The sequence below is a fragment of the Schistocerca piceifrons genome, chromosome 2 (assembly GCF_021461385.2).
Source record: "Schistocerca piceifrons isolate TAMUIC-IGC-003096 chromosome 2, iqSchPice1.1, whole genome shotgun sequence".
In the NCBI taxonomy this organism is placed as follows: Eukaryota; Metazoa; Arthropoda; class Insecta; order Orthoptera; family Acrididae; genus Schistocerca; species Schistocerca piceifrons.
The window spans coordinates 453640626-453652883 of record NC_060139.1 but is presented as its reverse complement, the minus strand read 5'-3'; the positions used below and the strand labels follow the sequence as shown (position 1 = coordinate 453652883).

The following is a 12258-nucleotide window of genomic DNA, read 5'->3' as shown; positions in this document are numbered from 1 at the left end:
AGTGGCTCATTTCCTAATCTAATCGCCTCGTGATGACTGGGTGTTGTGTGATGTCCTTAGGTTAGTTAGGTTTAAGTAGTTCTAAGTTCTAGGGGACTGATGACCATAGATGTTAAGTCCCATAGTGCTCAGAGCCATTTGAACCATTTTGAACCTAATCTAATTCCTTCAGCATCACCCGACTTATTTCGACTACATTCCATTATCCTTGTTTTGCTTTTGTTGATGTTCATCTTATACCCTCCTTTCAAGACACTGTCCATTCCGTTCAACTGCTCTTCCAAGTCCTTTGCTGTTTCTGACAGAATTACAATGTCATCGAGGAACCTTACAGTTTTAATTTCTTCTCCATGGATTTTAATTTCTACTCCGAATTTTTCTTTTGTTTCCTTTACTGTTTGCTCAAATACAGATTGAATAACATTGGGGATAGCATACGCATTGAATAATAACAAATGAATAATGACGTGTTAATAGGAAACTACATGTCTACAGCGGGAATTTAGCTTTTACGAGTAAAGAAACCCGGCAGCAGTAAGTCTGATGGAAGCATCCAAGAAAAGTCGTTTGAGAGTAAATAGTGTTACTCAAACATTGTTGAACAAGTAGGCACTTTTGACATTCTTGCTAACGAAACTTAACCGCTACTGCAAGAACCGTTTACGCCGTCCGCACACATAGCGACTGAAAACGAACCGAACGGGCAGGCGATGTACATAGGCAACGCAATTTCGCATTCGGGGAAACTCGGAAATAAGAAACGGCAGTTGTCGTGTGTGAGCATGGAGGAGAGGGAGAGTGTTGTTTGTCGCACCCTAGCATCTTTTGCGTACACTCGGCATGTCGACCGCAGATTCAAGCTCAGAGGGGAGTTCTCTATTACGAAAAAGAAGAAAATTCTTGATTCGTCCGTACATGGAAAGAAATGTAAACTGCAGTATTTCTGTAGAACGCACAGAGCTGTAACAGACAGATTCAAAATTTGTAGCTTTTTATAGAACGAATAAAGAGTGCTCCACTAATTTGGCGTAGTTGATTTCTTTCGCCATAACACAGCGTTACTTTTATTTTAAAATCTCAAGTACCTTGAGATTTATATACCGGTACACGGAAATGCGATAGTGGTTTGTGCTCGTTAAATGATGTGCATGTGAACACAATTGTGTTTACATGTACCAGAGATTTTTGGCTGTTCACTGTTCGGTTCCACATGACAATGTAATTTTACAGAACGACAAAGGCAGTTAGTTGCACAAAATTTGTTTACAATTTTTTGAACATTTTCTTCCAATGACGTGCAGTTGATATTACTTCAAACAATATACGGACAGTACCTTTCCTGGCCAAGACAAGACTATTAATATCCAAACATAGGCCTTAATTTGAGGAAGAAGTTTCTGAGAATGTACGTTTGGAGCACAGCATTGTATAGCAGTGAAACACGGACTGAGTGAATGACAACCGGAACAAAAGAGAATCGAAGCTTTTGAGATGTGGCACAACACACGAATGTTGAAAATTAGGGGGACTGATAAGTTAAGCAATTAGGAGGTTCTCCGCAGAAACGACGAGGAGAAGGTACGTATGGAAAACACTGACAAGAATAACAGAAAGGATGATAGGATATCTGTGTAGACATCAGGGATTAACTTCCATGGTAATACAGGAAGATGTAGAGAGCAAAAACTGTAGAGGAAGGTAGAGATCGGAATCATCTAACAGTCTTGTTTTTTTAAGTAAGTACCGTTTTGAAACTAAAAAAACGTGCTAAGATATCTCAATAATTTTATTTTTACATGAAAACCTTAATCTACGCACTGACATCATTACAGTCTTATCTTTCCTTGTTTACGTTGCGTACTGAGTGTTTAAGATGCCTCCGATAATCGTGAGTCCCACCGACTGTGAAGTACAGGCTGTTATAAGATTTCTTAGTGCTAAAGGCCTAAAAGCATACGATATTCATCGTGAGATCTGTGCATTTTACGGAGAAAACATTATGAGTGATGGAATGGTAAGAAAGTGGGTGAGAGCATTTAAAGATGGCGCACAAATGTGCATGATGAACAACGGAGTTTGTGTCCTTCGGTCGTTAATGAAAGTTTGGTGCAGGAAGTGGACAATAAGATGAGAAAAAACAGACGCTTTACGATTTACTCCTTGCGGGGTGACTTTCCTAATGTTTCTCGTAGTGTTTTGTATGGCATTGTGACCGAGCACTTAAATTACCGAAAATTGTGCACATGTTGGGTACCGAAAATGTTGACGGATGTGCACAAAACCAAACGTTTAGATAGTGCATTGACTTTCCTTGAGCGGTACCATAACGACTGTGATGATTTCTTAAGCCAAATTGTTAAGGGCGATGAAACGTGGGTGGCCTACATTACACCAGAATCAAAGCAACAGTCCATGGAAGTTGGGCAAGGGCATCGTTTTGCTGCAAGACAATGCCCGTCCGCATGTGGCGAATCAGAGCAAAGATCTCATCACATCTTTTCGATGGGAAACTCTGGATCATCCTCCGTACAACCCCCGATCTTGCGTCCAATGACTACCATCTGTTCCTGCACTTGAAGAAACACCTGGGCGGTCAGCGTCTTCAAGACGATGACGAAGTCAAAACAGTGGTGATGCAGTGGTTAACAAGTCTGGCGCAGACTTCTATGAGGAGGGTATTCAAAAACTGGTACAACGTTATGACTAGTGCCTCAATATTGACGGAAATTATGTAGAAAAGTAGATTAAGGTACAGGCTTTCATATAAAACTAAAATTATTGAGATGTCTTAGCACGTCTTTTTTTAATTTCAAAACGGTACTTATTTAAAAAAAAACACGCCTCGTAGGTAATAAATGAGGACGTGGATTGCAACTGCTACTCTTTGAGATGAAGAGGTTATCACAGGAGAGGAATTTGCGATGGGCCTCATCAAACCAGAGGACTATGTATAGAGAGTACTACACATGCCATATGAAATTCTTTTGCCTCTAATACACACCTCAGTTTTTCTGCCAAATGTCTGCTGCAGTAGCCTGGGAGCTTGTAGTTGTATAAAATGAGATGTTTTTAGACTTCGCTTGTAAAGCTATTGTTCACAAGCTATTCTTTCATCTTCAAAATAAACCAGTAAGAGTTGAGCTGTATCGGGATACCACGCAACTCAGATCGCTTGACAACGCGGGCGCCGAGTCGCTGGAAACTGGTTGTCAACGCATTGCAAGCGATTGATTGGCAAGTCACGTGGCCGTCTGCGGCGTCCTATCTAACAAGACAGGAAGTGTTTCCCCTGTCAACTTATGTTGGCAACAAGGTGTGTCTGAATCGCTCCCTGCGCAGACGACCTTAACAGCGATCGAAACTATAAATGTATCATTTAAATTAATAACGTTAACTCTATGTTAGAAGCTAACGGAAAACGTCGCAAGCGTTACATAAATTTACATAGCGAAACGGTATGTTGGATCTGCAGTTAAGCTGTATGACCATAGCGTTTACACGCGCAGCAAACATGCAAACTCACCGACCTCTAGCGACTCTGGGTCGTCACACGAGGCAACTGCTGCCAAGACCGGCGCGCGGCAACAAGATAACACCCAAGGAAGTCACCACTTGAGATTCCCCCACCCGGTACTCTGGACATAAAGGTCAAGTTTGCTCGCTGAAAGTCGATGTGTACTTGACAAAACAGAGCGGAACGTCAACACATTCGAAATTGCATTTCAAATGGCAGCATTCACACAAGCCGGCAAAGAAACAGGACGGAACGTAATAATCAAGTTTTCTCTGGAAGAAAGTTTAGATGTTGACGTTGGTAGTGGTGATGGAGAGTGACGGCGAGGTGAGGGGACGATGTCGTCGTCTGATAACATGAAAGTAAATTGACTCATATTATAGTACTGGATTTCGTGCCGTTGCATTTTATTAATCTTCATTTTCTTCTTTTGCTGTGTTTTCGTGACACAGTGCATATGTTCATGACGACTTGGAGAGACGAGACGCGAAAAAAAAGTTTAAGTTATTTAATTTGACAATTTGCATGAGTCGTGGGCGGAAATGGTCCGCAGCATTATAGAAAAAGGAAGTTTTATTTATCTTGAAACAGCTGATGCCGCAACTACTACATCCGTCACTCAACAACTATTTGCAACGTATTTACATCTGCGCTCCGGGAGTCTCGTAACTCGGGGAGTCTCACAACCTTCTACACTCCTGGAAATGGAAAAAAGAACACATTGACACCGGTGTGTCAGACCCACCATACTCGCTCCAGACACTGCGAGAGGGCTGTACAAGCAATGATCACACGCACGGCACAGCGGACACACCAGGAACCGCGGTGTTGGCCGTCGAATGGCGCTAGCTGCGCGGCATTTGTGCACCGCCGCCGTCAGTGTCAGCCAGTTTGCATACGGCATACGGAGCTCCATCGCAGTCTTTAACACTGGTAGCATGCCGCGACAGCGTGGACGTGAACCGTATGTGCAGTTGACGGACTTTGAGCGAGGGCATATAGTGGGCATGCGGGAGGCCGGGTGGACGTACCGCCGAATTGCTCAACACGTGGGGCGTGAGGTCTCCACAGTACATCGATGTTGTCGCCAGTGGTCGGCGGAAGGTGCACGTGCCCTTCGACCTGGGACCGGATCGCAGCGACGCACGGATGCACGCCAAGACCGTAGGATCCTACGCAGTGCCGTAGGGGACCGCACCGCCACTTCCCAGCAAATTAGGGACACTGTTGCTCCTGGGGTATCGGCGAGGACCATTCGCAACCGTCTCCATGAAGCTGGGCTACGGTCCCGCACACCGTTAGGCCGTCTTCCGCTCACGCCCCAACATCGTGCAGCCCGCCTCCAGTGGTGTCGCGACAGGCGTGAATGGAGGGACGAATGGAGACGTGTCGTCTTCAGCGATGAGAGTCGCTTCTGCCTTGGTGCCAATGATGGTCGTATGCGTGTTTGGCGCCGTGCAGGTGAGCGCCATAATCAGGACTGCATACGACCGAGGCACACAGGGCCAACACCTGGCATCATGGTGTGGGGAGCGATCTCCTACACTGGCCGTACACCACTGGTGATCGTCGAGGGGACACTGAATAGTGCACGGTACATCCAAACCGTCATCGAACCCATCGTTCTACCATTCCTAGACCGGCAAGGGAACTTGCTGTTCCAACAGGACAATGCACGTCCGCATGTATCCCGTGCCACCCAACGTGCTCTAGAAGGTGTAAGTCAACTACCCTGGCCAGCAAGATCTCCGGATCTGTCCCCCATTGAGCATGTTTGGGACTGGATGAAGCGTCGTCTCACGCGGTCTGCACGTCCAGCACGAACGCTGGTCCAACTGAGGCGCCAGGTGGAAATGGCATGGCAAGCCGTTCCACAGGACTACATCCAGCATCTCTACGATCGTCTCCATGGGAGAATAGCAGCCTGCATTGCTGTGAAAGGTGGACATACACTGTACTAGTGCAGACATTGTGCATGCTCTGTTGCCTGTGTCTATGTGCCTGTGGTTTTGTCAGTGTGATCATGTGATGTATCTGACCCCAGGAATGTGTCAATAAAGTTTCCCCTTCCTGGGACAATGAATTCACGGTGTTCTTATTTCAATTTCCAGGAGTGTATATTGACAACACAACCAATTTAACTACCTGCATGAGCCCTAAAGGCCTACGTGTCGCGCAAAGGGTTAAGACCTGAGCGGAGAAAGTCCTACACAGTGTATAAACAAGAACATAAAATGATGAATCAGCTGTCATTAACCCTTAATTATCAACTTGGGGTTCTATGAACAAAGTTGGAAGCACTGCCTGCCGTCTAGTAATCCTCTCTCACATCTATTTCCGGGCACCAGCTTTTTATTCTTGTGCTGCTCATTGTTATTAGCGTTTGACAGTTATTTAGTGGCTGGGGAGTTCCTAGTCCCTCACATTAACATTTTCGTTAGAAGATAGTGGCGAAAAAGTAGGTGAAATTCGCACACTCATGCTTAAAATGGCAAGGAAGTATTTTCCTTGGGAAATTGGATTCGGCTTGGTGCAATATCAAATAAAGAATTGTGATGAGTCACCGGAAGAAGACTGCTGAATCACTGACTATTCAGTTTATATTAACATAACTGTAGGTATTATCTTTTATCTAATGTAATTTCTTCAAATAAGCATTAATTGATTCGATTTCATAATTTATATGGTTGCCTCTACATTAATTTGTATTAAATAACCCAGTTACTAATATTATACATATGTTGCAACATTAACAGATCATGGGGATCCACTGGACCCCACGTTACCACCTGTGTAAAATAATGCCACGTTAACAAAGGAACGTTAAATAACCTGTTTTCACAGTGAAAATGTCAATTGTTTAAAGTAGAAAAATGCAGTTGTTTTTATGTTGTTTGGTACTTAGAAATAAAAAGCAAAAGTAATAAGGTAAACAGGCTCTATGCATCATCTTAAAAAACATTGATGAATTTGTACGTATGTATTCTCGCTAGCAAATAAATGTCGGTGCTTTGAAATGTGTGAACTACGGGTACACTTTCCTGTTGTTCCACTTCTCAGCAGTTTACAGTACAAACTTCATACCTGAATCATCATTTATGAAGTTTTCTTTGACAATTAGTAAACTTCATCACTAGCAGCTCCTTAACTGTAAGCCTATTTCTCACTCTTTATAGCAAGGGTGGTGCATCATAGCGTAACCTTCGCCGTTGGGGACTGGGCTAACAAGGGTACCTCACCGATTTGATTACCCAGACAGGGTGTGTAGCCTACGACTAGGACCTCAGCATATATAAACAGGAAGGCTCTCGACCGCTTTCGAGAAAATCGAATTTGAAAAGTTTAGCTTTGTAGGCTCATTATTATTAATAAGCAGTTAGTTACATAATTAGCAGGTCTCTGGATTGAATCTCACTGCCGATACTTTTTTTTATTTCCCAAGTAATTCTAACAAGATGAAACGTCCATACACTGCACAACATACTGTCACATTACCCTGAAAACTTCATTTGTTGGGAAAAGATCAATGGCTCGTTTGGATCAAGGGGGAAAGTTCAACTGATGAGTACATACGAAAATACAAAAAAAAAAAGTTATGATAACATCTTCACGGTTCGACACATTTACAGCAGTACTGTACAAGAATTTTGAAACCAACATCTTGTGAGACAACATTTTTCTTTTGCTCCTCAATTCATGGAGAGAGCAAACGAACGCGGGTTTGTAGGACGAAACTTCGCAACATGGTGAGAGTCTGCCAATGCAGAGTATTAAAGTAATCCCTCCAAAATGGTGCTGCCTTGCGACGTTTATTTTTACAGTTAGGTGAAGAACGTTATAGAACGACTGCGAAATAGCACATACATCAAAGAACAAAATAGAGAGAAGGGAAGATTGCATAAAAATTCAATCAGTCATGGATGGCAACTATACTTGTCTGCACCAATACTCGGAGGTTTGCTTTGGTGTGCGTGGGACGCTGAGAAACTGTGCGATAACTGAGAACCGTTTTTTAATGTAAACCACGTTTGTTTTGCAACAGACACATTGAAAAACCACGCATATGCAAAAATTCGGCATTCATTACAAGTGCTGTATGTTGCAATAAATACTGTTTTCCATGTGATTCTTGAAGTTTTGCCGGCATACTGAGTGTTCTATGAGGTTTCGGGATTGCAGGCAGATAATGTTGACTTCTTGCCACAATATTTCGGCTGGCAACCGTTCAGACAATTTCAGGTGTGTCCGACAGTGGAGTCTGCTAATTCAGTGTCGGAATCAGATTAGTACAGCGCTAAGGAGGAAGAAACGTGACCACCTACAAATAAAGAAGATACGGAGCTGTTCAAGTCCAGGGCGTTCCTACCATACGTCGACAGCGTTTCGTCTAAAGTCGGCACGACCTTAAGAAAGCATCAAGTTAATCTTCCGGCCACCGGTGAAGATCAGCGCACTTCTCGGTTCGGTGAAGGACGATCTGGGTCTGCAGAAGGCCAGAATTTACAAAATTCCTTGCCAGTGTGGCAAAGCTTACATAAGTCAGACGATACGCCCAGAACAGGACAGATGCGTTGAATATGGGCGCCACACTCTTCTTTCGCAGTCCATAGCTGAGCACTGTATTAACATACGGCACTCTATGGATTATTCTGCCACAAAAATCTTCGCCCTGGTTAAATCCTTTTGGGATCCAGCAATTAAAGAATCTGTGGAAATTCGTCTAGTACAAAATCTTGTTAATCGGGACGGCAACTTCCAGCAGGACAAGGCTTGGGTAACCATATGTGCATGCGTTTCTGCGCCAATTTTTGCAGTAAAGCCGACACCGTGAACTAGCAGACTCTCCAACTAAACTAGTTTACTGCTTGGCGCAATTAGTGGCTCCTTCGAATCAATTCTTCCAAAACCCAACCAATCATTATAGGACATACCACACCCTCCTTCTAGATGTATGATTTCTACCTCACCATCAATGACGGCCCTATACAACTCCCCACCTTGAAATACCTTGACCTCACCTCACTTGGACTCCCCATTTCCTTACCCATCCAACGCAGTGACCACAGTAGACTCCGCCTGCTGAAACTCCTGTCTGGCCGGACATGAGGATTGCGTCCTTCAACCATCCTTCATACCTAAAAATCCTTGATCCGTTCCATCCTTTTGTTATGCCAGTGTTGCCTAGGTCTCCACCCCGCCTAAATTCTATAAAGCCCTCCAAATCCTTGAACGCCAAGCACTCCACCTCGCTTTCCATATCAGTCTGCCTACGAGGATCCTTTATGACCTCATCCCCTTCCCACATCTCCTCCTTTTCCTTGAACATATCTGTATCCTCTACACCATCTGCAGCCTTGATCTGCCTCATCCCCTGGTGTCTCCTTTCCTCTCCACTCCCCACCTGCTTCTGTGCCTTTACCGATGTGTTCCACTCTCTCTCCATTTCCACACTCTCCCCCTCCTCTCCCATAGGACCTTTCAATGTCTCCCCATCATGGATGATGTGCTTTGACCTGATATTTACCCTTCCTTCCAATTCTGACCCTCCTCTTCCCCTTCCCTCCTCCTTTGGGCTCCTTCTCCTTCCCCTCCCCTCCCTCCTACCACCCTGTACTTCTCGCTTCTCCTTCCCAGTCATTGCGCCCCCACCTAGGCTCCCCCCCCCCCCCCGCACACTCTCCTTTCTCCTGCCCTTTGGCGTGCTACCGACTCCCCCCCCCCCCCCCTTCTGCACCTTGCTGCCTCCCCTCCTCTGCTGACCCCCATTCTATCTTTCCTCTCTCCCTCCTCTCTCACCTCCTCTCCTTTGGCAGGACCTTCCAATTTTAATCCAGTTACACTGTCGTGTTTTGGTGCCTGCCCTATATGTAACATCAGTGCGGTGTGTGTTCGGCGTCGTCGTCCCGTGTGGCTCTCACTACTGTGAACGCCGTTTTTAATTGTGCTCTTCGTACCACCAGCATTTATGTGCTACGTCTTCATCGAGTGTCCTTTGAATTATACGTCGATTTTATGCAAACGTGCCTCGTGAAAGTACCCCTTTTCGTACATTTTAACTCCCTTTGTTTCCCCTTCTCAAGTGTAAACTTCATCTTTTATACCCATATTTTATGTATGTACCGTTCTCCTGTGTTGTTTTATGTAGTCTTTTGCCTGAAGAGCAGCGAATTGTGCCGCTGACAGCCCACTCCTGCACCTGTGAGGCAGGAGTATGAAATAACAATAAAGGAAGAAGAAAAAACTAGCAGACTCCAGTGGCGGACACTCACCTGAAGACGGCTGGACGGTTGCCAGCCGAAATATTGTGGCAAGAAGTCAACATTATTCGCCTGCAATCCGAAAACCTCATATATTTCTGTTTTCCATGTTTCTACAGTCGGCAGCATCCTCATACATGCAGTGTTCTATGGGTTACACATTATACTTGCCACATATGTAGATACAATAATATAAAGAAAATGACTGTACTGATTTGCATGAGAGTTCTCATGTATCCTTTTTTTTTACTTCCAGTGTCCTACCGAAAAGTTCTTTTTTTAAGGTTACAGATTACGAAACTAATAAATCAATCATGAAATATTTATCATTTGTACAGCCATTATAAATCCGTCGTTACAATCACGTGCGAATGAAAAAAAAATTACCAGCATTGAGTTTTGATTCACAGTCTTTCGGATCAGGAAACTAAGGGCTTATTCATTCTGCTACGGACCACACAAAGTATATAAACACATCGTAACTTTTCAGATTCAATTTTCTCTGAAACGACTGTGAGTTGCGTCTTCCTGTTCACACATATTGAAATCCTAGTCGTACCCTACGCATCCCGTCAGTATGAATCAAATCGGTGAGAGGAATTGCATACGGTCCCTTGTAAGCGAAATGATGTTGAGGTGATATTTCCGGTTAGTGTGAAGACAACAACATTTGACAAGGGCATCGTCTGCCGTTCATTCCGATCCGTTGACATCTATTGTGGATCGACCTCCACGCTAGATTTACGGGTGCAGTTATAGTCTTACATAAATTACTCGTAGCTGGCTGGCACTGCCTGCGGCTTGTAGTGCCAAGTACGGAGCTGAAAATCTGCATGCTGCCGCCAAAGCACCTCTCTCCCCATGGCGACAGAAAATCGCTTTAAGGCCTCTTTCTCCGACAAAAATCTACTAAAAAATCTCAAATTAACGTGTGATATAGATCTCTGTAGGGTCTCTCCGTGTGTCAAAAATATCGTTCCTAATTTTAATTATAGGCTAAGTTACGGTAAAATAGATGAAATTTTCGCGTTCGTAAACAGCTTCAAAATTGTGACGAAATATCTGAAAAACTATTGAACTCTCAGCAATACTTTCTGTTTCGTTGATTACCAAGATATCTTTTCAGAGTTGCGTATTGCATTGAGATTCCTAGATACAGGCTTCTGAAAACGGCGTTTTTATGCAGAATATTTAACTCGTAACAAGTATGAACTTCAAAATATCTGTCTCCTACAAGAAAAGCGTCAGTATGAAATTTATAGTCTCTGTTTCCTACAAAAATAACGTAAAAATTCCGAAATTCACGTAAGGGCCGCGCCTATACTTAATCACCTATTTCGTCTAAGTTTACGGCAATGTATACGCAGGGCATGGCCAGAAATGAAAGTGGCAGAACATGAGCTCCAGATAGCCAATCGTTTAGAAAAAAATAGCAATTTTCGTGCGGGTCGTGCGAGACGTGAGCCATGTAAGTTAGGGCAGTTCGCAGGGCAGCCTTCGGCACTGCGGAAAAAGAATACAACGCTAATCCCAGAGTCGTGAGCCGTCCCTTTGCGAAAACTTTTTTTTATCGTTCTAAATTTTTATGTTACTTACAACGCAAATAAACCGAAATAATGTTCAAAATGTTGTATTTATTAATATTTTCATAAAAGCTATGTAAAAGAAAGGCAAAGGAAATTTTGGCATCGCAGATAAACTTACAAGAGGTCACATCCCGAAAAGTCTGCATCAACATTGCACCTCACGGGCTATTCTTGCCATTATTTGGCGAAATGACACGTTAAACCGTCGGCGTACCTTCTGACGTCAACGCTGAGCGTGCCAGGTCCAACGTGCTGCTGAATGATTAGACACGATGCGACTTGTGCAAATGGTAAGTATGCCTCAACGTGCCATACGCGATCGGAGCGCGCTCCAGCAGCAGTTGTCGGCTCTATCTCGTTCGCAAATCACATTGTTTAATAAATGGACAGGCATAAAATTTCTACGTTAGTTCTATTAAAACGCACATTTTCTGCTTTCTCCATCTACATTTACATCTATCTTACACTCAGCGAACCACCGTGAGGTGCATGGCAGTGGGTACGTCACGTTCTAGGAGTTATTACAGTTTCTCCTCATTCCATTCATGTATGGAGCACAGGAAGAATGATTGTTTGAATACCTTTGAGCATGCAGTTGTGTTGTTGTTGTGGTCTTCAGTCCTGAGACTGGTTTGATGCAGCTCTCCATGCTACTCTATCCTGTGCAAGCTTCTCCATCTCCCAGTACCTTCTGCAACCTACATCCTTCTGAATCTGCTTGGTGTATTCATCTCTGGTCTCCCTCTACGATTTTTACCCGCCACGTTGCCCTGCAATACTAAATTTGTGATCACTTGATGTCTCAGAACGTGTCCTACCAACCGATCCCTTCTTCTAGTAAGGTTGTACCACAAACTTTTCTTCTCCCCAATCCTATTCAATACCTCCTCGTTAGTTATGT

General features: G+C 43.9%; 1 protein-coding gene across 6 annotated transcripts in view; it reads right to left on the bottom strand.

The window, feature by feature from the left end:
* The window catches only part of LOC124777700 (probable low-specificity L-threonine aldolase 2), a 264995-nt gene that overhangs the window by 227894 nt on the left and 24843 nt on the right, over positions 1-12258 (bottom strand). The window contains exon 1 of one of the 6 annotated variants that reach the window (XM_047253190.1): positions 3528-3578. The exons of 2 other annotated variants lie outside the window; for them this stretch is intronic. The gene's annotated coding sequence lies outside the window, so the exon portion shown is untranslated. Of the gene's footprint in view, positions 1-3001; positions 3207-3523; positions 3579-12258 lie in introns of those variants that run through there. 3 more of the 6 variants (XM_047253187.1, XM_047253194.1, XM_047253191.1) reach the window with 3 other exon arrangements.